The sequence below is a fragment of the Panthera leo genome, chromosome B3, assembly GCF_018350215.1.
Source record: "Panthera leo isolate Ple1 chromosome B3, P.leo_Ple1_pat1.1, whole genome shotgun sequence".
Classification (NCBI taxonomy): Eukaryota; Metazoa; Chordata; class Mammalia; order Carnivora; family Felidae; genus Panthera; species Panthera leo.
This window is the reverse complement of record NC_056684.1, coordinates 33335519-33361927: the sequence shown is the minus strand read 5'-3', so window position 1 is coordinate 33361927 and position 26409 is coordinate 33335519. Positions and strand designations below refer to the sequence as shown.

Sequence of the window (26409 nt, the reverse complement as noted above, 5' to 3'; positions counted from 1 at the left end):
ACTTCTTATGGATTGTTGATTAGGAAAATTATTCACTGGTATTTTGGATTCAGATTTGTGGGTGTCTGCTCAAGCAAAGTTACATAAGGTGGAACACTACAGCAGCACATGTGCACCCTGTTCAGTTAAATGCCAGAGAAGGCAAAGGCAGATCTGTTTATTTACATCGTCATTGCAGGCATTGGAAGGTTTTGCAGTAACAATAGGTAATTTATCTTCATGTTACGATGTTACTAATAGTTTTATGTTCTATATATTTCCTTGGACTCTGCATTTATAAAAATAAAGGCAGTTGCTAGACAGTGTTAACTAGTTAGCTCTGAATAAAATGTTTTCAACTACCTTTTTTAAGCTTCTGGGTCTGTTAAAATGAAGAGTATCCTGAAACTGCAATGCAAACTTACTGTGAATCCAGATTTTCTTCATTCTGTGTAACCAACACATAATATAGAAATAAGTTGCATGCTGAGGTCAATATAATTGAACTCTCCTCTTATAACCTTTGATTTAAAAAAAATTTAGGGGCACCCGGGTGGCTCAGTCGGTTAAGCATCCAGTTTTGGCTCAGGTCATGATCTCACAGCTCAGGGGTTCGAGCCCCACGTTGGGTTCTGTGCTGGCAGCTCAGAACCTGGAGCCTGCTTCAGATTCTGTGTCTCCCTCTCTTTCTGCACCTCCCCGCTCATACTCTGTCTCTCTCTCAAAAATAAATAAACCTTAAAAAAATAAAAATAAAAAAGATTTAAACCTCAGTATTCTAAGACTGTTGATAAGGCATTTTTTAGGATTAAAAAAAAATTGTTTGACTATGCATGTATTTTCTTGGCTCAAAATTCAAAAAGTAAAAACTCTCCTACCTTAATGTATTCACTACCTGATTCCCTCCCTCAGAAGCGATCACTTTAATTAATATCTTCATTCTTACTAATACTTTTTTCTTAAAAGTAGAACCTCTACCCTTCTCCTAACTTGATTTTTATCCTCCTTTTGAGACCCTAAATGTTTTTTTTTTTTTTCCTGTCCACAAAGTTGTTTTATTAATTTAAGAACATAAAAATGCACTGTGTATTCTATGGCATCTCTTGTAGTAAGCACTTTGGAATATTTAGATCTGCAAAAGCCTGTGAAAACTGAAACAGGGTAAAAGCTCATCTCCTGCCCATCTTTTTTGGTAATAAAATGAACTAGGAGGATACAATGCTTTCCTCCTGAATATTCACTTTCTCTGTCTCCAGGTATTGGAACAAGTCCACATTCTTTTTTTTTCTTTTTCTTTTAAAAAAAAAATTTTTTTTTTAACGTTTATTTATTTTTGAGACAGAGAGAGACAGAGCATGAACGGGGGAGGGTCAGAGAGAGGGAGACACAGAATCTGAAACAGGCTCCAGGCTCCGAGCTGTCAGCACAGAGCCCGACGCGGGGCTCGAACTCACGGACCGCGAGATCATGACCTGAGCCGAAGTCGGCCGCTTAACCAACTGAGCCACCCAGGCGCCCCTTTTTCTTTTTCTTTTAAGGTGTGTGTGTGTGTGTGTGTGTGTGTGTTCGTGTTCGTGTTCGTGTTCTGCAGCCACCCAACTAGCCAGGGCTTCTTGTGTTCCAGTTCTTTGCATTCTAATTCAACTATACTTTTGAGGAAAATGTAATGTATGAAAACGAAGCACATGTATAAATGTTTAAATTCCTACAATTGTAGAGTACTTTTGATTGTGATTGTATAGTTATTTGTTTAATGAGTGAATCTAATCAGTTTAATTTTTATTAAACCAGAATGTCAAAGATTTGACACACCTTTTTTTTTTCTTGCTCACTTGTTTGTGTGTCAGAGCGGAACAATTGCAGTGTATACTAACAAATCTTTGAAGAGAGATAAAAAAGGAGTCTCTCTAGCTCTGCCTTACTTCCTAGGGAGGCTTTCTGTGCTCTAGCTACCCCATGTTGATTGGGGGAGGGCAGCCTACAATTGCTTTAAGAAAGGATTAGCACCGCCAGAAGCAAGGCTTTTGGTCAGAACTACTCATTTCTATAGTGTGATATCAGCCATGTAGATGAAACTGTTGTTCCAAATTACTGTATTGTGATAAAAGTTGAAGAACCACAGTTCGGGTATGATAAGGATGTGGACACAGCCATAAGCTAAGGAAAAAGTTCATCCAGTCTGGGATTGGACCTTCGCATTTTTGACACTGTGTCTTTTAAGTTCATTGCTCAATTAAAATGCCTTCAGAACCCTAGGATATTTGGGAGTAGGGGCAGTTGTTTTTCTAAATTATGGGATTGGAGTGGGTAGGAAGGAATTCTGGGTGCTGAGAACAAATTTTTCAGGAATGCCTACGTGTTTCTTGCCTGCTAACGGCCTCACACATGTACTTTAAAATTTTTTTTATTAAGTTTTTTATTTTAATTTCAGTATAGTTAACGTACAGTGTTATGTTAGTTTCAGGTGTACAATATAGTGATTCAACAATTCTATATATTACTCAGTGCTCATCATGACAAGTGTACTCTTAATCTCCATCACCTATTTTGCCCATGTCTCTACTTCGCCTCTGGTATCATCAGTCTGTTCTCTGTAGTTAAGGGTTTATTTTTTGGTTTATCTCGCTCTCCTTTTTAAAATTTTTTTCCTTTGCTTTTCCTTTTTTGTTTTGTTTCTTAAATTACGCATGAGTGAAACCATATGTTATGTCTTTCTCTGGCTTATTTCACTTAGCTTTATACTCTCTAGCTCCATCCATGTTGCATATGGCAAGATTTCATTCTTTTTTTATGGCTGAATAATATTCCATTGTGTATTATATACCACATCTTTATCCGTTCATCTATCAGAGGACACTTGGACTGCTTCCGTAATCTGGCTGTTGTAAATAATGCTGCAGTAAACATAGAGATTGCATGTATCTCTTTGAGTATTTTTGTATTTTGGGGATATATATCCAGTAGTGTGATTACTGGACCATAAGGTCATTCTATTTTTAACTTTTTAGGAACCTCCGTACTGTTCTCCAGAGTGGCTGCACCAGTTTGCACTCCTACCAGTAGTGCACGAGGGTTCCTGTTTCTCCACATCCTCTCCAACACCAGTTGTTGTGGTTTTGATTTTAGCCATTTTGACAAGTGTGAGGTGATATCTCATTGTATTTTGATTTGCATTTCCCTGATAGTGAATTGGGTTGAACATCTTTTCCTGTGTCTGTTGGCCATCTAGATTCTTTTAGAGAAATGTCTGTTCATGTCTTCCACCTATTTTTAATTGGATTATTTGGTTTCTGAGTGTTGAGTTATATAAGTTCTTTATATATTTTGGATGTTAACCCTTTATAGGATACGTCCTTTGCAGATATTTTCTCCCATTCAGTAGGTTGTCTTTTAGTTTTGTTTCCTTCTTTTGCTGTACAGAAACTTTATATTTTGGTGTAGTCCCAATAGTTTATTTTTGCTTTTGTTTCTCTTGCTTTAGGAGACATATCTAGAATAAAGTTGCTACATCCCAGATTAGAGAAATTACTGCCTGTGTTCTCTTGTAGGATTTTTATGGTTCCAGATCTCACATTTAGGTCCTTAATCCATTATAAATTTATCTTTGTTGTGTATGATGTAAGCCAGTGGTCAGTATTTTGAATGTAGCCTTCCAGCTCTCCCAACACCATTTGTTGAAGAGGCTGTCTTTTTCCCATTACATATTCTCTGAGGTTAATGGGTTCTTCAAAATAATGCTTCAGTTAATTTAGAACATTATATAAATTGAGTACTTGATTTTTTACCAACTGATATTTCTTGAGCTGCTAAGCTGTGCTGGGGGAATACAAATACTGGGCAACTTTTTATTTTATTTTATTAAAAAAAATTTTTTTTTTTTTAACATTTATTTACTTCTGAGAGACAGAGCATGACTGGGGGGAGTGGCAGAGGGAGGCAGGGACACAGAATCCAAAGCAGGCTCCAGGCTCTGAGCTGTCAGCACAAAGCCCGATGCGGGGCTTGGATTCATGGGGACTTTAATTCACGGACCACGAGATCATGACCTGATCCGAAGTCGGAAGCTTAACTGACTGAGCCACCCAGGTGCCCCTGGGCAACTTTTTAAAGAGGCATGTATAAATAAGTTACAATACAGTGATATGTGCAGCATATCACTGACATACAAGGTCAGAGAAGGAATGTTTGTTTAATGCTTTTTTCTGGTAAGGACTGACAAATCCTGGTGGAAAATGATCTAAAGCTAGATTTTGCAAAATGAATAGTAGTAGCTCACTAGGTGGATGGGATTGGAGAAGGCATTCCATCCAGAGGAATAGAAGGAATAGAATGTGCAAAGGCAGAAGCTGTTAATGGTATGGTATGGTATGGGAAGTAGTGTGGTAGGAGCTGGGCTAGACAGGTAGGCAATTTATGAAGGGCTTTAGCATAGTTCTAAATGAGATGCATTTATCCCCTAGGACCTGGCAAAACAAATTAATGTGGGATTAGTGTGTAGAAAGACCACTTTGGCAGTATAGGAAATAAATGAGAACAGGATGAGATTAGGAAGCAAGGAGAACAGTGAGAAGTCTATTTCAATAATTTGTGCAAGAGGGGTGCCTGGGTCGCTCAGTTGGTTGAGCGACCACTTCAGGTTGACTTCAGCTCAGGTCATGATCTCGCGGTTTGTGAGTTCGAGCCCCACGTCGGGATCTGTGCTGACAGCTCAGAGCCTGGAGCCTGCTTCAGATTCTGTGTCTCCCTCTCTCTCTGCCCCCCTCCTGCTCTATCTCTCTATACTCTATCTCTCAAAATAAATAATAGTAAAACATTTTTAAAAATTAAAAATAGTTTGAGCAAGAAATATATGATGTGGTTAGCAAGGTTGAAATAGACATTCAAGGAATTAGGGTGTGGAATCAGTAGGAATTGGTAAATTTTATAACAGGACAAAAGAGCTAGTGGTTAAGTCTTTGGCATCATATATAGAAAGAACTAAGTTCAGGTCCAGCTTTGCTTTTTATCAGTTGTATAACTTGGTGTCATTTATTTTAATAGATGCTCTTTCCTTATCTGTAAAATGAGTAGTTGAAAAATAGTGTAGTTGAAGCTTTAAGCAGCCTTCATTTAACTGACTTCCAGATTAATTGTTCCTCTCCATTCCCTCAATAAAACAGACTTATTTGATGTCCATGGTAAGCTCTCAGCTTGTTGACTTTCCTAGATAAGCAAAGTAAATGGAAAAAAAATTTTAAAACCCTTTTTTTTAATGTTTATTTTTGAGCGGGGGAGGGGGAGGCGCAGAGAGAGGGAGACACAGGATCTGAAGCAGACTCCAGGCTCCATCCTGTCAGCTCAGTGCGTGGCTTGAACTCACAGACTGCGAGATCATGACCTGAGCCAAAATTGGACACTTAATCGACTGAGCCACCCATGAGCCCCAAAATGAAAAAATTAACGTCACAACAGGCCTCATACTTTATGATGCCATTTTTATAAAATATCCCAAATAGGTAAATCCACAGAGACAAAAAGATGAGTGGTTGTCAGAGGCTCTGTTGGGGAAGGGAAGGAGGTATGGGGAGTGGCTGCTACCAGGTATGACGTTTCTTTTTGGGGTGATGAAATGTTCTAAAATTAATGGCTGATAGAACTGTGTGTCACAACTCTGAATATAATCAAAACTACTGAATTATACACTTTGAAAGTAAATTTTCAAAGTGGTGTGTGAATTATATCTGAATAATGTTACCCTAGAAAATATTAATAATATACACACCACTTTGACATTTCTGCAGTTGTCCAGTATGTCATCTTATAACTTCTCTTCTTCCAGTATAGGATCATGCATTACATTTGATTATCATGTTTAATTACCTGCTTATTTTTTTGAGAGGTTACAGTAAGAATTGTATAAATGGTTAGACCCATTGAAAATGGGAAGTGTTTTTCTTCAGTCTTTGTTAAACATGGAGAATGGATCCATGTTATTTTAGATGTATGCAAAATAAAATGTCTGATTAAATTAAAGTGGCTTTTTACATGGATCTCTAAACTTTTATTTTATTTTATTTTATTTTGTTTTATTTTATTTTCAAGTATATTGATTTATTTTGAGAGAGACAGAGAGAGCACGAGCAGGGGAGGGGCACAAAGAGAGGGAGAATCCCAAGCAGGCTCCACATTGTCAGCAGAGAGCCCATCGTGGGTCTCGAACTTATGAAGAAACTGTGAGATCATGACCTGAGCCAAAATCAAGTTGGACGCCTAACTAACAGCCACCCAGGCACCTCTGGATCTAAGCTTTTAATGAAGGTTACTTAAGCAAGCTAGCATTTTGGGAATTTAAGGTGTGTTTTAAAAAATAACTTTTAGAAACTTCTTGAAGTGTGAATACTTGTTTGTATGGACTTGAAGTAACCGGAGGACTCTACATAGATTTTAAAGATACTGATGGTAGTTTTGTATATAAATGTTTTACCAAATCTTGGTAATTGGCCTAAATGACACTATCATATATTCTTTTAAGCACCCAAAGTTATCTAGATGTGGTGTTAGCAACCATTTTTACCTAGGAAGACAGGGAAAAGTAGAATGGTAAAATGCTGAAATATAGTTTTATTTTGTGATTCTAGTAGACTTTGGTATTAGAGAAATTTTCTACATGTAATAATTGCCATATTAATTTTGGTATAAAATGTCTTTGGATGTGATAATTTAGAGCAGCCTGTATTAAAGAGCAGCCTGTGAAGAAATTGTGTGGCATGGTTACAGAAGTGCTTGCCATATCTGTAACTGTTAATGGTATTAAAAATACTGATTACTGCAGTGGTACTATTTCTACTTGAAAGAAAAGAAATCAAAATTTAGTTTATTTGGGTATGTGTTTGGGAGGACTGTAGACCTGAAGTTCAGGCATTTTGCTTATAGAATATAGATAGATATGTTTTCTTCTGGTTTCCCCCTTCCCTTTATATACCTTGATTTTAATTTTTATCAAGTCTGTCTATCTGGCCTTTGCCGCTGTGGCCCATTGATCTGTCCATCTGTCTGTTACAGTGCATATTGGGTACTTCCAGAAGTATGAATTCAGTGATGCAAAGGACAGGCGGGCTGCAGCAGCAAAGGTAGGACAGAATCATTCCAAAGACAAGTCATTAAAGGACCATTAAATACACATATGTGCAAGCACACTTGGCAGCAAGTCCAGTACGTCATTATTTTAAGGGCCTACCATTTATCCTGTAAATCTTGAGGACAAGCCTCTTGAGGACAAGCCTGTTCTGACATGACAGACTTGATATATCCATTTATAAAGGGTACAGTTTTGTGTTTTTTAAACCAGAAGCTTACTTGGCACTTAGGCAATAGTAAATTGATGTGTGCCATTGTCTTTTTTTTTGTTGTTGTTTTTTTAATGCTAAATAATAGAAGAAATGATTAAATGGAGGGTATTCATGCTGTTTGCTTGATTCATGGACCTGGTTGGTTAATTTTCAGAAACTATGATGACAGAGGACCCATTTGTAAAAGTGGGAGGAAAAGGAGGAAAGCTAGATTGATCTGGCCATGTGTGTATATGTATAAAATATACATTAATATATATCTGATTCTGGAATATTTTGATGGAAATAATTTGAATCTTCCAGGCTTAACTTCTGGAAGGAAGTTTAAACATTTCTATTTAAATGTTTGTACCATTTGCTTAGATATTTGTATCCATTTGCTTGCAAAATGATAGCAATTACAATACCAGTACCTGGCTTTCTTTTTTTAAATGCTATATTAGAATGAGAGAGCAACAGTTTTTTTATACTGAATTCCAAGACAAAATCACAGGCAAATTTTAAGAACTCAGGCAATATAATGCAAATGTTTGAAGAAAGAGAAATGGAAAGCTTACATCGAAGGTGATTAGGTTGCTTCTTTATATTACTCTAGTATTGGCTGACAAAGTAAGATTGTAGGGTTAGCTGCATGATACAGATATGTGCATCATTTTCTTTGTTGATATACTTCTAAAAGGAAGGGGCTCTGTTTTTCTAAATAGGTTAATACAGTGCTTTTTAAGGCTTCCCAAATGAAAAGGCAGATACAGGTTTGTATCTGGTTTTCAATGAAGATTGCTGGATTTTCAAAATGACTATAAAACCTAAGATCTTAAGTATCTGCTGCCTAAATTCTGGCCCAAAAGGCTGAGGTTAGTAGTTAATACTTAATAAACTATATATTATATTGAGGAGAACTAGTCTGCATTCTCTTAAATGTGGAAATGTATTTCAAAGTTTCATGGTATACCATAGTAGAGGTTTTTTGAATCAATTGTGTTGAAACAAGATGTTTTGGTATTTAAGATGGCTCTTTTTTTGGTCTTGGAATCCTTTTTAGTTAACTTTTTTACTCTCTTATTCCATACTTAGTCCTTTCTTCCAAATGTATTTTATATATTTCACAGTCTAAAGAGAGCATAAATCATTGCTTACCTTGTATGGCAATATTAAAATGAATATTTGTCACGAGCCTATAATTTCTTTAAAACTGTCAAATCTGGATTAATATAAAGCAAACTAATATAAAGCAAACTAGGTTCATTCTAATTCTGCCTCTGCCACTGTTGACATTTCAAAAGTAACTTCTAGTTTTTAGTTTTTTTCCCCTTTTATTTATTTCTTTAATTAATTATTTTTTAAATTTACATCCAAGTTAGCATATAGTGCAACAGTGATTTCAGGAGTAGATTCCTTAATGCCCTTACCAATTTAGCCCATCCCCCCTCCCACAACCCCTCCACCAACCCTCTGTTTGTTCTCTATATTTAAGAGTCTCTTACGTTTTTGTCCCCCTCCCTGTTTTTATATTATTTTTGCTTCTCTTCCCTTAGGTTCGTCTGTTTAGTATCTTAAATTCCTTGTATGAGTGAAGTCATATAATACTTGTCTTTCTCTAATTTTGCTTAGCATAATATCCTCTAGTTCCATCCACATAGTTGCAAATGGCAAGATTTTATTCTGTTTGATTGATGAGTAATACTCTATTGTATATATATACCACATCTTCTTTATCCATTCATCAGTCAATGGGCATTTGGGCTCTTTCCATACCTTGGCTATTGTCGATAGCATTGCTATAAATGTTGGGTTGCATGTGCCCCTTCAAAACAGCATCCCTTGGATAAATATCTGCTAGTGCAATTGCTGGGTCATAGGGTAGTTCTATTTTCAATTTTTTGAGAAACCTCCATATTGTTTTCCAGAGTGGTTGTACCAGTTGCATTCCCACCAGCAGTGCAAAAGAGATCCACTTTCTCCGCATCCTCACCAACATCTGTTGTTGCCTGAGTGGTTAATGTTAGCCATTCTGACAGGTGTGAGGTGGTATCTCATCGTGGTTTTGATCTGTATTTCCCTTATGAGTGATGTTGAGCATTTTTTCATGTGTCGGTTGGCCATCTGGATGTCTTCTTTTGAGAAGTGTCTATTCATGTCTTTTGCCCATTTCTTCACTGGATTATTTGTTTTTTGGGTGAGTTTGATAAGTTCTTTATAGATTTTGGATACTAACCCTTGTCTGATATGTCATTTGCAAATATCTTCTCCCATTCTGTCGGTTGCCTTTTAGTTTTGCTGATCATTTCCTTCACTGTGCAGAAGCTTTTTATTTTGAGGAGGTCCCAATAGTTTATTTTTGCTCCTGTTTCCCTTGCCTCTGGAGATATGTTGAGTAAGAAGCTGCTGAGGCCAAGGTCAAAGAGGTTTTTGCCTGCTTTCTCCTCTAGGATTTTGATGGCTTCCTTTCTTACTTTGTTTTTGTTTTTTTAATTTTTTAAATGTTTATTTATTTTTGAGAGAGAGAGAAAGAGAGCACAAGCAAGGAAGGGCAGAGAAAGAGAAGGAGACACAGAATCCCAAGCAGGCTCCAGGCTCCTGAGCTATCAGCACAGAGCCTGATGTGGGGCTCCAACTCATGAACCATGAGATCATGACCTGAGCCAAAGTCGAATGCCCAGCCGACTTTACCACCCAGGTGCCCCATCCTTTCTTACATTTAGGTCTCTCATCCATTTTGAGTTTTTGTGTATGGTGTAAGAAAGTGGTCCAGGTTCATTTTTCTGCATGTTGCTCTCCAGTTTTCCCAGCACCGTTTGCTGAAGAGACTGTCTTTATTCCACTGGATATTCTTTCCTGCTTTGTCAGAGATTAATTGGCTACCTGTTTGTGGGTCTATTTCTGGGTTCTATTGAGTGTTTGTTTTTGTGCCGGTACCATACTGTGTTGATCATTACAGCTTTGTAATACGTCTTGAAGTCTGGGATTGTGATGCCTTCAGCTTCGGTTTTTTTTTTCAAGATTGCTTTGGCTATTCGGGGTCTTTTCTGGTTCCATACAAATTTTAGGATTGTTTGCTCTAGCTCTGTGAAGAATGCTGGTGTTATTTTGATAGGGATTGCTTTTCCCCTTTTAAGATGCATGTTGGTTATTAATGTCTTCTTTGAAAGGGATTGTTAGTAAGGGTGTGAAGATGGGAACTGTTTAACTGGATCTAGATCATTGCTAAGATTTGATTTTTTTTTTTTTTTTTTTTTTTTTTTTAAATAGCGTTTTGGGCTCTGACTTCGGCTCAGGTCATGATCTTGCAGTTCATGAGTTCAAGCCCTGCATTGGGCTCTGTGCTGACAGCTCAGAGCCTGGAGCCTGCTTCGAATTCTGTGTCTACCTCTCTCTCTGCCCCTTCCCTGCTCACACTCTCTCTCGCTCGCTCTCAAAAAAATAAAAAGAAAAAAAGAAAAACATTAAAAAAAATTTAAATAGTGTTCTTATGTCAATAAACATGAATCCAAAGTTGAAATGTATTTTATTTTAGAAGAAAAATAATGTTATATTGGTGCTCTTTCCTGCTTCCTGCTCCAGTTTAGTTTATTCTGCAAGTTGCTATTTTTTCCTTCAGTATTACTGTGGATTTAAAAATTGTACAGTATTTTCTAATAGGGACATATCAGTTTATCTTTTTTCTTATTGTTGGGCATTTTGTTCACTCGTATTGTGTGTCTTCTTCCTATCATTCCCTTCCTTTTACTTTCTTGACCTAACCTAACCTAACCTCCAAAGTGGGTTTGTTGGACTTTGGGTATAGACATTCATAGTTTTTATAAATAAGATGGAATGTTTTCAAAGGTTATTGAGTTTATCTTTTAGCCAGTAGTGTGTGAACTGTCATTTTCTTTGCTCTTTTGCTGACACAGTATATTAAGAATCTTTAAATTTTTCATTAGTCTGATAAAATATTATTGGTTTTAATTTAACATTTCTCTGAACTGTCTTTTAATTTAATGTTTATTTATTTTGAGAGAGAGTGCAAGTGAGGGATAGGCAGAGAGAGAATCCCAAGCAGGCTTCATGCTGTCAGTGCAGACAGAGCCTGATGCAGGGCTCAATCCCCCGACCCTGGGATAATGACCTAAGCCAAAACCAAGAGTTGGACGCTTAACTGACTGAGCCACCCAAGCGCCCCATCAAGTGTCACTTCAAGGAAAAAAAAATCAAGCTATGAGCAAATTAAGACTTGACTATGATCACAAAACAAAATGACTTTTTTAAAATCACAAGTTGGAGAAAAGAGCCAAGGTAACAATCGTATATTAAGAACTCGTGATGAGGGGTGCCTGGGTGGCTCAATTGGGTCCCACTCTTGGTTTCCATTCAGACCATGATCCCAGGGTCATGAGATTGAGCCTTGCGCTGTCAGTGCAGAGCCTGCTTGGGATTTTGTCTCTCTCTCTCTCTCTGCCCCTCCCCCCTGCTCTTGCTCTCTCTCAAAATTTAAAAAAAATGACACTATTGAACAGTGTTTGTTTTTATGACAGCCCAAATAGTGTATTACGATTATTATGCTTTTTTTTTTTTTTAAAACAGGCTTAATGCCAAATACTCTGGACCTTCCCGAGAACAATGCTTCTGATATCAAGGTCATTTGGATTGTATTTACACTTCTGGAGCCCTCCATCCTGCTGTTGTAATCACTAACTCTTCCCACTAACTCTTGAATTGGACCCTTTTTCTTAGACTTGTGTCTTTTCTTGATTTAATCTAATTTTGCTGGGCTACATCCTTAATTTAACTCCCATGTAACTTTATGATGTTACTCATTGTGGCCCTGATAGTATCTTTAATTTGTCTTCAAATTTGGTTGCTAGATGGGCTAGCTGGAAAAGTCTGGATTGAATGTTGATGAAAGATAACTGCCTTCTGCACTTACTGTTGCTAATAAGTCCAATACCAGTCTGGTTCTCGTTTCTTGATGACTTTTTTTTTTTTTTTTTTTTTAAGTTTCAGCCTTTTCTCTTTATTCTTGGTTGTTTCAAGTCTCTTCATTGTGTTGGGCCTTAGTGGACCCTTTTAACTGGAAGATTTGTGTCCTTTATTTTAATGTTTATTTACTTTTTTTGAGAGAGAATGCATGCACATGGGTGGGAGGAGGGGCAGAGAGAGGCAGAGAGAGAATCCCAAATGGGCTAGTTGCCCGAATTCACCAACATGAGATCATGACCTGAGCCGAAATCAAGAGCTGGACACTTAACTGACCAAGCCACTCAGGCACCCTCAGATTTGCGTCCTTTTAAAGCTTTGAGAAATGAACTTATAATACTGCTTTGGTAATTTTCTTCCCTCTCCTCTCTTTCTGGAATTCCTGTTAGGTGATTGTTACAAACAATGGATAGTGGCTTAAATAAAAATGATGATAAAACTACACAAGAAAGACTGGAGGGAAGGTGCATGTAAGAGTGCAAAATCATCATCAATGAACATTGTGATAGATGATATCTAAAATAGAAAGATAGTAACTATCTGAGAAAGCATATTATTTGGGATAAAAGTACTAGAAGGAACAGTGAAAAGAATTTAAAATACTTGCCTCAAAGGATTGGAAATCAGTATTGACTGAGATGTGGCAGAGAGGATTGTTAAACCTTGAGGTTATAATTAACTTTTAAAACTATGCACATACACTAAATTTAAAAAATGCTTAAACAGTGATTCAGTTCAACCCCATTATTAAAGATCCACATTTAGTGATACTGTCATTATTTAATTACTTATTTGGCTTTTTTGTTTTTATTGTGCACTATGTTAATATACTGGGTAAACTTCTAGCAGGAGTAGGTGAGCATAACCAAGTTATTTTTAATCAATCAGGAAAATTCTTCCTTAATTGATCTCCCAACTCTTTGACACAAAAATGTGGAACACTTCCTGAATTTGCATGGCATCCTTGCACAGGGGCCGTGCTAATTTCTGTATTGTTTTAGTTTTAACATATGTGCTGCCACAGTGAGCACTGATCTTTATTCTCTAAAATCCTTTCAGCGAGTATATGTAGAAGTGTTCTTAGGCTAGGTATTCATTATAAGCTTCACGAAAAGAGGATGATTCCGGTTGTATATGCCATGTGTTCCTTTTGTCATGATTGTTAATCATTGAGCCTGTGTGTTTTGAGAATAATTGGCAAGAAAATGTACTGCAGATGTACATGGCCTGTTATAGCTTGGTTATAAAACTTTCTTTAAATGATACAGGAGTATGTATGTGTCTATTTCAAGATCATTTGAATTTATGGCTACTTCTTGAGCTTTAAAGAAATTTACAGTGGCTTTTTTTAAGTAAGATCTTTCTGAGATAAAAATTAAAACCCCCATACTTTTTAAATAAGCACTATGGGTTTCAGAGAATCTCACTTGTGTTTATATTGTACAAATTTTTGTATGCCATCTATACATACATGGAGTGTCATTAAGAAATTGTGAATTGTGGGGTGCCTGGGTGGCTCAGTCGGTTAAGCGTCCGACTTCAGCTCAGGTCACAATCTCGCGGTCTGTGGGTTCGAGCCCCGCGTCAGGCTCTGGGCTGATGGCTCAGAGCCTGGAGCCTGCTTCCGATTCTGTGTCTCCCTCTCTCTCTGCCCCTCTCCCGTTCATGCTGTGTCTCTCTCTGTCTCAAAAATAAATAAACGTTAAAAAAAAAAAAATTAAAAAAAAGAAATTGTGAATTGTTAGTCAGAATCCTACCACTTATCAATAGGTATTTTGAGTTGCTATGATAAGAAAGGAGGAAGTACTAGTTCAAATTATGTACTGTTAAAATTTGTTCTTAAGAAGTAGTTGGGAATGTGTATCTTTTTTTTTTTTTTTTTTGAAGTGCCTCCAAAGGAAGAAAAAACCATATACAACACTTCTTAACAATATTCAGTTCACTTAACAGAACGAATTCAATTTTGTATGTCATCTTCAGGTAGTTTGGAGATGGCTAGTGGTTGTGTTAAGTGCGGTACATTGAAGTCACTCAAAACGTTTTGGTTGTGTGTTTGTGGAACATTTTCAGTGGTGCCACAGTAGCTATGTATAGAATGCTAATACTTTGGGCTTGACAATTGGAACCCAGAGGTGAACGTGTGAATAGATAACTAAGAGGATTCTTAAATAATTCTCTAACAATTCTGAATTACTGCAAAAATAGTCAAGTAACATAAAGTGGACTATATAGAATTTTCATTTGTGGTTTAAATTAGCTGTTATGCCAGGGTAGTTTGGAATTGGGAGTTACCTGGTTCTTGGACTTTCCTTTAAATTCTTACCCTTTTATCTGTAGGAATTTTTCTTCCTCTCAAAGAGTATGGGCATTTTTTCCCCTTCAGTTAGGAGACTGAGACCCAAGAAAATCTTGCCTTGAATGGGGCTTCATGTAATGGTAAACGTTTAAAACTAGGGTTATATTTGTTGGAAGTGACTTGGCTGTTCATCAACTAGATGCTAAAAGCATATAGTGCTATGTAAAGCCTTCAGTTTGTTTTTCTGATGTAAAATACAAGTTTTACCTAACATTGTTTATACTGTTTACATAAGATATATCCCTTCCATCACATGCCCCACTTGGGTTTGCGGTTGAATACAGAATAAATCAAATGATACACACAGTGATAGTATCCTTTCTTCTATTAATAGAAACATTTCTTTTACTAAATTTTGATTAAACTCTTGACATTCTCTAGAGGTGAAGTCTTGGCTCTCCAAATTTAAGACGACATAGAAGGAAGTAATTGCCTTCATAATATGCATGTACAAGGGCAGGTGAAGAACAGCAAAGCCAAATTTGAGATGTTATTGTTGGTAGTTGGCTAAATGTATTCATTAGCAAGTTTGGGTACAACAGGATTACATGTGGAGTTCAAATGCATACCTCAGCACAATTTCAAGTTAAGTGTCATGGATCTACAGAATTCTATGTAGTTGGTCAAAACTTGTCAGTGTTAAATTTTTACTTTAATTAATGTCCAAGGGTAGTGAGTGAAATTGTGAACTTTTTGCTGAAGTAATCTCCAAGCAGCGTCTTCAATGGGAAAGTCTCCTAACAGCATGACCTTCAACATTTTACTCTTGTCTTTTACCTTCCTTCTTGGAGGGTAGCTTAAAAGTAAATATTCGAAACTGGAAACTTTGAGGATTAGTGTTGTTTAGTTGTACATTTGTTTTATTTATTTTTTAAAAAAAAAATTTTTTTTTTTAACGTTTATTTATTTTTGGGACAGAGAGAGACAGAGCATGAACAGGGGAGGGGCAGAGAGAGAGGGAGACACAGAATCGAAAACAGGCTCCAGGCTCTGAGCCATCAGCCCAGAGCCCGACACGGGGCTCGAACTCACAGACTGCGAGATCGTGACCTGAGCTGAAGTCGGACGCTTAACCGACTGAGCCACCCAGGCGCCCCAGTTGTACATTTGTTTTAAATGCATACAGCTTTTAAGCCATTTGGGAATTCTGTGATGGTCTTCCTCAATTCTGTGAAGTACCTTTTTGTGCTCTGTTGGGCTAGAAAACCAAAAACTATTTTTTTCTGCTGTTCCTCTTTCCTTTTTTTTTTTTTTTTTCCCCTGCAGTTGTAAGGATATGAGATTTTTTTTGCAGTAGCAGAAATGTAGCATTGCATTGGCCATTCTTCTGCATTATCCAGAGGCATTTGTGGCAAAGGCAGCAGATAGACTCTGTTTTGCTTTGTACATCACCTGGCTTCTTGGGTATCTAGAGTCAGTCGTGGCAGTGGTAATGATGACTTCCTGATTCTAGCTTTCTAATCCTTGGATCATCTCCCATTCTTGAATTTAGTGGTTCCATTGGTGGCTTGTGCAGGAAGAGCTCCTTGTGACTCAGTTGTATAGTATTCTGGTGTCGTTCTTGTACTGCCCACTCCTCCAGTCCATCTACAAATCAAGCACTCAATTCCTTTATTAATTCCCCCTTTGCTCAGAATATCTATTTAGTGGTTTTTATACCCTTCATCAAATCCTGAATAATCAAAATCCAGAGCATCTTTTGGTGACAGATACTACTCTTCCATTTTGTATATGGTACTGTGTGAACTTTGGATACATAAATAATTTATTCTGTTGAATGTCATTTATTAAGCATTAATTATATTGCAGCTTTTTAGTGATTCTTAGTATAAAGCTCTCAACATACTTCTATATCTTTTAAGAGAAGAAAAATTATACCTGAATTGCATATAATAATTTCTTTTTTTCAAAATGTTTATTCATTTTTGAGAGCAAGCATGAGTGGGGGAGGGGCAGACAGGGGGACAGGGGATCTTAAGGAGACCCTGCTGACAGCAGTGGGCCTGATGCGGGACTCGAACTCACGAACCATGAAGTCATGACCTGAGCTGAAGTCAGATGCTCAACCACCTTTACATGATAATTTCTTAAAAAGAAATCAAGTATTTAATTAAAATTAAGGAGAAATGGAAATGAAACCTTTTAAGATAGTATAACGAACTCTCAGAACTTCCTGTAGCTTGTATCAGTGCTTGTCAAACTTCACTATGCATATATATCACTTCAGGAACCTGTGAGAGGAACCTTTGAGAGTCTGGTTGAAATGATTCAGTAGATGTGGATTGAGACTTAGGATTCTGAATTTCTAACAGATTCTCAGGTGATTGATTTTGTGAACTACAGTTTGAGAAGCAAGACTTATACTGTTTATAGTTGATTGTTACAAAAGTAATACAGTACAGAAAAAAACACATTTTCACCTCATTCCCAAATAAGCGCCTCCCTCAAGGGTGGTAACTCTCCAGAGGTGCTTTATTTATTTTTTTCTTTTTCAGAGCAACTTTAATATAAATCCTTTTAAACATTTTATTATGTATTGAATATATCATAGAACTTTACCTTTTTTTAAACTCAAAAATATTATACATTGCTCAGTAACTTGCTTTTTCTTTTTCACTTAGTGATGTGTCATGGATATGCTTCCATGTGCATGCGTACAGACCTATTTTCTTTTTGTTTACTAATTGCTGCATAATGTTCTAAGTATGGATATGGCATAATTTATAGGCATTCCGCCCCCCCTTGGAAGAATGTAGGTTATCTTTGCCTTATTGCTTTTCCAAATAATGTGCATGTAAAATTTCTTCTCCTTCCCCTTCTACACTTACATATTTCTGCAGAGTAGGTTCCTGGAAATGGAATCTCTAGATCCTATCTTAGGTCATTTGCATTTAAAAATTGGTTTCTTTAATCTTTATTTATTTTTGAGAGACAGAGTAACAGAGCACAAGCAGGGGAGAACAGAGAGAGAGGGAGACACAGAATCCGAAGCAGGCTCCAGGCTCCCAGCTGTCAGCACAGAGCCTGATGTGGGGCTCAAACTCACGGACCGCGAGATCATGACCTGAGCTGAAGTCAGATGCCCAACTGACTGAGCCACCCAGGCGCTCTGTGGTCATGTGTGTTTTAAATTTTGTTGAGTTCTGCCGAACTATTCTCACAAAAATTTTACCAAAGTTGCCATTTCGCTAACATGGGACATTTCCCCTCCTCTGTCCCTGCATATTATAAATTTTTAAGATTTTAGCCGTTGTGGTAAATTAAAAACACTGTATTAAAGGGGCGCCTGGGTGGCTCAGTCGGTTAAGCGGCCGACTTCGGCTCAGGTCATGATCTCGCAGTCCATGAGTTCGAGCCCCGCGTCGGGCTCTGTGCTGACAGCTCAGAGCCTTGAGCCTGTTTCAGATTCTGTGTCTCCCTCTCTCTTACGCTCCCCTGTTCATGCTCTGTCTCTCCCTGTCTTAAAAATAAATAAAACATTAAAAAAAACAAACCACTGTATTAAGGAGGTTGAATATTTTCTTGTTTTTCAGCTAATTGTATTCTTAGAATTCATAAACCATCCATTTGTGTTGGATTGTCTTTTTATGGACTTGTGTGTTTGCTTATTTACTGTTTACTTTAGGTGTTGCAAATATTTCTATGTAGAACTTTTTATATTTTATGGCTTTTGGGTTCCTAATATTAAGTAAGGCATTACGAAGCAATAGTCTATAAAATTTGGATCAGCAGCAGCTCTCTTAAGGAGCATGTAGATTAAGCTACATGGAAACATACTATAAAAACAAGGCCTTTTTAAAAGAAGTTTTTATTTAAATTTCAGTTAACATACAATGTTAACATACAGTTTCAGGTGTACAAGATAGTGATTCAGCACTTTCATACAACACCTGGTGCTCATCACAAGTGCACTCCTTCATCTCTAACACCTATTTACCCATCTCCCTCCCACCTTCCCTTTGGCAACCATTAGTTCCCTCTAGTTAAGAGTTTGTTTTTGGTTTGCCTGTCTTTTTTTTCCCCTTTGCTCATTTGTTTTGTTTCTTAAATTCCACATATGAGTGAAATCATATGATATTTGTCTTTCTCTGACGGACTTAATTTCACTTAGGATGGTACTCTCTAGATCCATCCATGTTGTTGCAAACAACAAGATTTCATTCTTTTTTATGAGCCCATTCTTTTGTAGGAAAATTGTCAAACTGAGTTTTGAGATGGAGTGTATAACCTTTTTAATTTCATTTCAGATCAAATTATGAGATAGATGAAAAGCTATACTTTGAGGCCTTTCTGTGTATGTTAATTGGGCTGAAAAAGTGTCTTCTTGCTGCTTCATCCTAGACTATTATATTATAAAACCCATTCATTTAATATTGAGCTTTCCCTTTTTAAAAAAATTTTTTTTGATTACATTTATTTATTTTTGAGACAGAGATGGAGCACAAGTGGGGGAGGGGCAGAGAGAGAAGGAGACAAAGGATCCAAAGCAGGCTCCAGGCTCTGAGCTGTCAGCACAGAGCCCGATGTGGGGCTCGAACTCACAAACTGCAAGATCATGACCTGAGCCGAAGTCAAACGTCTAATGTCAAAAAATAGTTGCCTCCCCACAATACTAATCATTGGAATGTTACTCAGTAACTTGATTGAGTCTACTAGGAGATCTGTCACATTCTTTTAAATGTAGGCTCTGCATTCATGTGTACAACTAGAATTGTGGTTCTTCATCTTGGCTGTGTAATGGAATTGCCAATGAGCTTTCAAAAAATGGTAATGCACGGGTTCTTTCCTTACACTCGTCCGATGATGTATTTGTTGTGGGGTGTGGCCCAATACAGGTATTTGAAAGTTCCTCAGATGATTCTAAAATGCTACCCACATTGAGAACCACTTGATCAAAGAATGGAGGATGATAGTGCATTGATATTAAGGCCTCAGCTGGGACAGTTGGCATGTTCAGATTTACCTTTCAGGGCAAAAGCCGGGGGTGCCTGGGTGGCTCAGTCCTGTAAGCGTCCCACTCTTGATTTTGGCTCAGGTCATGATCTCACAGATCCGTGAGATTGAGCTCCGAGTCAGGCTCTGCACTGATGGCACGGAGCCTACTTGAAATTCTTTCTCTCCCTCTCTCTGTCTGCCCCTCCCCTGATTTTGCATGCTCTCTCTCTCTCAAAAAATAAATAAAGTTTAAAAAAGTGCAGAAGCAGAACTTTGTAGATACTTTCAAAGCAAACACTTGCTATCACCTTAGAATGTAATTTTCTTCAAATTACTACAGTATTACACTTCTGTGTTCATATTAGAGTTCTAAATGTATACTCTTTCAGAGCTCTCACAGTTGGAAACTATTTAGAGCAGTAGTTCCTAATTCTGTCTGCATATTACTATCATCTGGGGAATTTTAGGTAAAAAAAATTTGAGTAAGAAATTCACATACCCATGTCCACTCCAGATAATTGAATCAGAATTGCTCTGGTGAAGTTTAAGTATTGATATTTTTAGAGTTCCTAGGGAGATTTTAATACATAGCCCAAATGAGGGACCATTGTTTTAGAGTTTACAGCTAGAGAATATATGAGATTTCAGATTGTGTTAGGTCTTTTCTTGCTTTGTTTATATCTTAAAAAAAAAAAAAAAAAAAAAGGAACGCCAGTAAGAATAGGATGAAGAGTTATTTCAACCAAGAGCTTGAATTGATGTTCTACACAACTAATCAAGAATTTTGGTAGCATGCATAGGTGATTTCTCTCCTTTTATTAGTCCCCAGCCTAAAGCATTTAAATCAGAATCTTTTAAGGGTGGTACTATAAGCATACATTTTTATAAATTTTTCCTAATATTCAGATCCTATTAATCTGTTTCATCTTGGGTCAAGTCACTTAACCTCTCTAACCTTATCTGTAAAATGTGAATAATGCCTACCTTATATAAAGTATCGATGTGATGACTAAATCAAATAATAATGTATATAAAGTGCCTGGCACTGAATAATTTCATGTCTGTGTTCTATTCAGCATTGTTCTTTTGACACTTGTACTTTCTTTTTTTTATTTATTAACTTGTTTTATTTTTTATTTTTTTAAATTTACATCCAAATTAGCATATAGTGCGACAATGATTTCAGGAGTAGATCCCTTAGTGCCCCTTACCCATTTAGCCCATCCCCCCTCCCACAACCCCTTCAGTAACCCTCAGTTTGTTCTCCATATTTATGAGTCTCTTCTGTTTTGTCCCCCACCCCCCGCCGTTTTTATATTATTTTTGTTTCCCTTCCCTTATGTTCATCTGTTCTGTCTCTTAAAGTCCTCATATGAGTGAAGTCACATGATTTTTGTCTTTCTCTAATTTCACTTAGCATAATACCCTCCAGTTCCATTTACGTAGTTGCAAATGGCAAGATTTCATTCTTTCTGATTGCTGAGTAATACTCCATTGTGTGTGTGTGTGTGTGTGTGTGTGTGTGTGTGTGTGTGTGTGTGTATATACATACATATATATACATCTTCTTTATCCATTCATCCATCGAGGGACATTTGGGCTCTTTCCATACTTTGGCTATTGTCGATAGTGCTGCTATAAACATGGGGGTGCATGTGTCCCTTCGAAACAGCACACCTGTATCCCTTGGATAAATACCTAGTAGTGCAATTGCTGGGTCGTAGGGTAGTTTTGTTTTTAATTTTTTGAGGAACCTCCATACTGTTTTCCAGAGTGGCTGCCCATTTTCTTTTTAAATGTTTATTTTATTTTGAGGGAGAATGGGGAAAAAGCAGAGGAAGAGAGAAAATCCCAAGCAGGCTCTGCACTGATAGTAGGGCTCGATCTCACGAACTGTTGAGATCATGACCTGAGCCAAAATCAAGAGTCAGATGCTTTAACTAACTGAGCCATTTAGGTGCCCCATTCTTCCCCCCTACCCCTGCCTCATTTTTTTACGTAGGCTTCACACCCAGTACAGAACCCAACACAGGCCTTGAATTAACAACCCACCCCTAAGATCCAAGATCTGAGCCAAGATTCAGAGTCAAACTTTTTACCTACCGAGCCACCCAGGTACCCCGACACGTATTGTACCTTAAACAGCCACAACTCCATTATAGGTGCTCCAGTGTAGGTTAAAAACTTTTACACTTAATATTTAAAAATTATATTTTAATTTACATAAAATTTATACTTTTGGTGTACAGTTCCATGAATTTTGACCAGTGTCTGGAGTTGTGTATCCACTACTACAATCTACACACAGAACAGTTCCATAGTGGCCCTCTAAAAAATTCCTTCCTTCTACCCTGTTCGTTCAAACCCTCCCCCACCCTTAATTCCTGGCAACCAGGGATTTATATGCAATCCTGTAGTTTTACTTTTTCCACGGTGTCATATAAGTGGAATCATACAATATGTAACCTCTTGAATATGGCTTCTTTCACCTAGAATTTGCATTTGAGATTCTTTCATGTTGTTATATATATAGCCATAGTTCTTTTTATTGCTGAGTGTTATTCCATTGTGGACATACCAGTTTGTTGGATCCATTCCCCAGTTGTGGAACATTTGGACTGTTTCCAGTTTTTGCCAGGTACTAATGAAGTGTTGTAAACCTCCTTATATAGGATTTTGGGTGAACATAAGTTTCAGGGTAAATTCCTAATGAGATTTTGAGGTTGTAGTAAATATGTGTTTAACCTTATAAGAAATTGTTAAATATTTTCTTGTTGGCTGTATTATTATGCATTCCCATCAGCAGTGTATGAAAGTTCCAGTTGTACCACATCCTCTGCAGTACTTTGTATTGTCTGATAGGTTCCTTCTCTCCCCACACATATTCTAGTAGGCTTATGGTGGTGACATTGTGGCTTCAATTCCTGTGTTCCAAATAACTAATAATGTTCAGCATCTTTTCTTACTTTTTCGTGTCTCTGTGTAGATTTTCTTTGGTAAAGTGTTCAAATCTTTTACCTACTTTTAAAATTGGGTTTTTGTTTTATTAGGTTTCGGGAGATTTTTAAAATATATGTGTTCTAAATACAAGTTTTTTGTTAAATATGATTTGCATATATTTTCACCTAGCCTCTGGCCTGTCTTTCCATTTTATTAACAGTGTTCTTTCCATTTTAGTGAATTCCAGTTTATCAGTTTTTCTTTTTTTAATTTTTTTTATTGTTTATTTATTCTTTTTGAGAGAGAGGGAGACAGAATCAGATGCAGGCTCCAGGCTCTGAGCTGTCAGCACAGAGCCTGACATGGGGTTTGAACCCACGAGCCATAATCATGACCTGACCCAAAGTCGGACACTTAACAGGCCACCCATGCACCCCCAGTTTATCAGTTTTTTTTATGGATTGTGCTTTTGTTATCTAAGAACTATTTGCCCAAACCAAGACCACAAAGATTTTCGCCTAGAAGTTACATAGTCTTATGATTTACATTTGGGTCTGATCCATTATTAATTTTGTGTAAAGTCTTTAAGGTATAGGTTACAGTTGATTAAAAAGAAATAGATGTCTTAATGTTTATTTATTTTTGAGAGAGACAGAGCGTGAGTGAGGGAGGGGCAGAGAAAGAGAGGGAGACGCAGAAACCGAAGCAGGCTCCAGGCTTTGAGCTGTCAGCACAGAGCCTGAGTGAACTGTGAGATCATGACCTGAGCTGAAGTTGGAAGCTTAACTGACTGAGCCACCCACGTGCCCCTATAGGATGTCTTAATCAGTGTAGGATTGGTTATTTTGAAAAGGTTCCCCCCCAATACCCCGACCCTTTGAATTGTTTTAGCACCTTTGCAAAAGCTCATTTTGCCATATTTGTATGGATCTATTTCTGGCTTCTGTTCCTTTGATTGTTATGTCTATCCTTTTGCCAGTACTGGAGCTTTATAGTATGTTTTGAGATCAGGTGGTATTCTTTCCTTCCCTCCCCTCCTCTCTTCTTAATAATAACACTTTATTTTCAGGTTTTTATTTAAATTCCAGTTAACACAGTGTAACATTTCCCTTGCACCTGAGGAACTTTAGCATTTCATTTAGAACAGGTTTCCTGACAGTGAGTTCTCAGTTTTCTTTTGTCTGAGAATATCTTTGTCTTCAATCCTGAACTTGACTTTCCCTGAATATAGAATTCTAGGCTGACAACTTTTGATATTACCCCACAGGACCCTGAGAGACAGTTCTTTTAAAAAATGCTTCACGCTCAGCCTGAAGCGCCATACAAGGTTCAATCCCATGACCTTGGGACCAGAACCTGAGCTGAAATTAAGAGTCGGACACTCAGCCAACTGAGCCTCCCAGGTACCTGGAGACTATTCTTTTTTTTTTTTTTTTTTTTTAATTAGTTTTTCTGTTGTTAAATTTCTATAACTCTTACTGATATATCAGTTTCAGTGATTTCTCTGTCATCTCCTTTCTGCTTTTGAGCCTATCCAGTAAACTTTAGTTTTTTAGTTCTAAACTTTCCATTTGGTTCTTTTTTTATAACTTACATTTCTTTCCTAAGAATTTGGTTCATCATTTTAAGGTGTCCATTCTTACCTAATGGATCATGTTTTTAATAGCTGCTTTAAAAGTCTTTGGTATTTCTGGGGTGCCTGGGTGGCTCACTCGGTTGACCACCCAACTCTTAATTTCGGCTCCGATCATCATCTCAAGGTCATGGGATCGAGCCCCACATCGGGCTTGGTATGGAACATGGAACCTGCTTGGGATTCTCTCTCTCCCCTTCTCTCTGTGCCCCTCCCCTGCTCTTGCTCTCTTTTTCTAAATAAATACATAAACATAAAAAAATTTAAAGGCTTTGGTATTTCAAATATTTGGGTCATCTTGGGGTTAGCATCTATTAGTTGTCTTCTCCCTTGAGAATTGGTCACATTTTTGTTGTTCTTGCTATGTCTGTTAACTTTTGGATTCTATCCTGGGTATTTTGAATATTTTGTTGTGAGATTCTGCATCCTGTTAAAATCCTTTAGGGAGCTGAGGATTTTTTATTTGTTCTAGTAAAGAGGTAAGTCCAATTGGGTTATGACTGCATATTCTTTCTCAGTTTATATGGGCAGTTTTTCCATTATCTGTTCAGTTTTCAAAGCCCTTGCTGTGTTGAGTTTGCCCCTCCCTTTCCCACTTAGGTTGATCTAGGACTTGGGCAGTTATATATACCATAATGCACCATAGCTCTATTCTAAAAGCCTCTCCTGTAATTTCCATGTTCCACATATACATAGCTTGTAATTGAGCCCAGGACTTGGTTCATTTGCAGATTTAAGGATCACTTCTCCATCTTTCTCTTCTCAGTGATTTCCCCTACACTGTTGACTCCCAGAGGCCCTTCATTCCTCTAGCCTGAAGCTTGGAGTTCTCTAGCTTTTAGTTTCTTACCTGTGCCTTGAGATGAAGTGGCAAGAGAAAAAAGAAAAGAATAGGGATTTCCACTCCCCCTCCCCCCTTTCAGGGCCCTCTTCCTTATTCTTCTGTTCAGAGCAGTAGGTTTCTCTTGTCATTCTGGAGCAGTGGAGTCTCATGGTTGCAGCAGGCCTCAGGGCAGGACCTAGAGAAACAAAAGAAGGAAAAAAAAAAAGTATTCTCCCTACCTTAGTGGTAGCCTTTTGCCATAACCCTCTAGCGAAAATGATGCAATCCTCTTAGTGTTAGATGCTCATGCCTGCTATACAGTTTCTCTTTTTGGCCCACCCATGGGTCAAAGCCAGGAAGTAAAGGTTAAAAAACAAACAGGATATTCACCACCACCTTATTTGTTCTTCACTTCCCTCCCCAATCTGCTTGCTATTGTTTAATTTTAAGAGTATTTTGTCCAATTTTTAGTTGTAATCAGTGGGGGGGAGAGAGAGATGCTATAGTGAGCTTATTATTCCATCTTGGCCAGGACCAGAAGTCAGACTGTTTTGTTTTTAAATAAATTAACATTACTGATGTATAACTATATGACTAAATATACCCATTTTTAAAAAAAACTTTTAAATGTTTATTTTTGAGACAGAGACAGAGCGTGAGCAAGGGAGGAAGGGCAGAGAGGGAGTGAGACACAGAATCTGAAGCAGCCTCTGGGCTCTGTACTGTCAGCACAGATAGTCATAGACATATGACTAGTAAATGATATGTTTAATGTTCCTTTAGGTTCTATTACATGGAATAACTGAAAGAATATTAGATTCAGATTGTCTTAGGCTAGAAGTCACAACTATTCCACTTAACTGGATAATATTGGGTAATTTTTATAATCTCCAAAGATTCTAATCATAGTTTTTGCATATTTAAAATGGCAGATAAGTATATTTACCTTAGAGCTTTGAGAATTAAATGAGGTATATAAAGTACCTTCTACAGGGCCTCACATACAGTAGATTCACATTATATGTTATTCCCCCATTACCTTTCCTTATATGTAGTGCACATAAATGATCTGAGCCACCTACACTGAAATAGTGAACCAAAAATTATTAGTTAGTATTGTGAAATATTTCCTGTCCCATAGCATAGACCCTCGCAGAATACAGGTATTTTGGCATTATCACGCCACTGTGGTTTAGATGAATTTTTTTAGTCTGTCCTTTTGGGAAAAACTTTTGAGCATGTACCTTTAATATAATACACACATTATTAAACAAACACATACACACCTACACAGGAATTTTTGAAGGATGAGCTAAAAAAATAGAAAAGTTGTCATGTTTTCTTCCCTAGGGAACTGCTGGTCTAATTTTCTGAGTCCCTTGGATCATGAGCACATTTGGTCCTGTCCTGCCCCAAACCTATTAAGTAGAACTATGGAGGTGGAACCCGGGGATCTGTG

At 37.4% G+C, this 26409-nt stretch overlaps 1 protein-coding gene and 1 non-coding gene across 2 annotated transcripts in view; one reads left to right on the top strand and one right to left on the bottom strand.

The window, feature by feature from the left end:
• The window catches only part of ARIH1 (ariadne RBR E3 ubiquitin protein ligase 1), a 119424-nt gene that overhangs the window by 21756 nt on the left and 71259 nt on the right, over positions 1–26409 (top strand). The gene's annotated exons all lie outside the window — the stretch shown is intronic.
• On the bottom strand, positions 13191–13294 carry LOC122223297. The gene has a single exon (XR_006204182.1). It is a non-coding gene; the product is annotated as a U6 spliceosomal RNA (small nuclear RNA).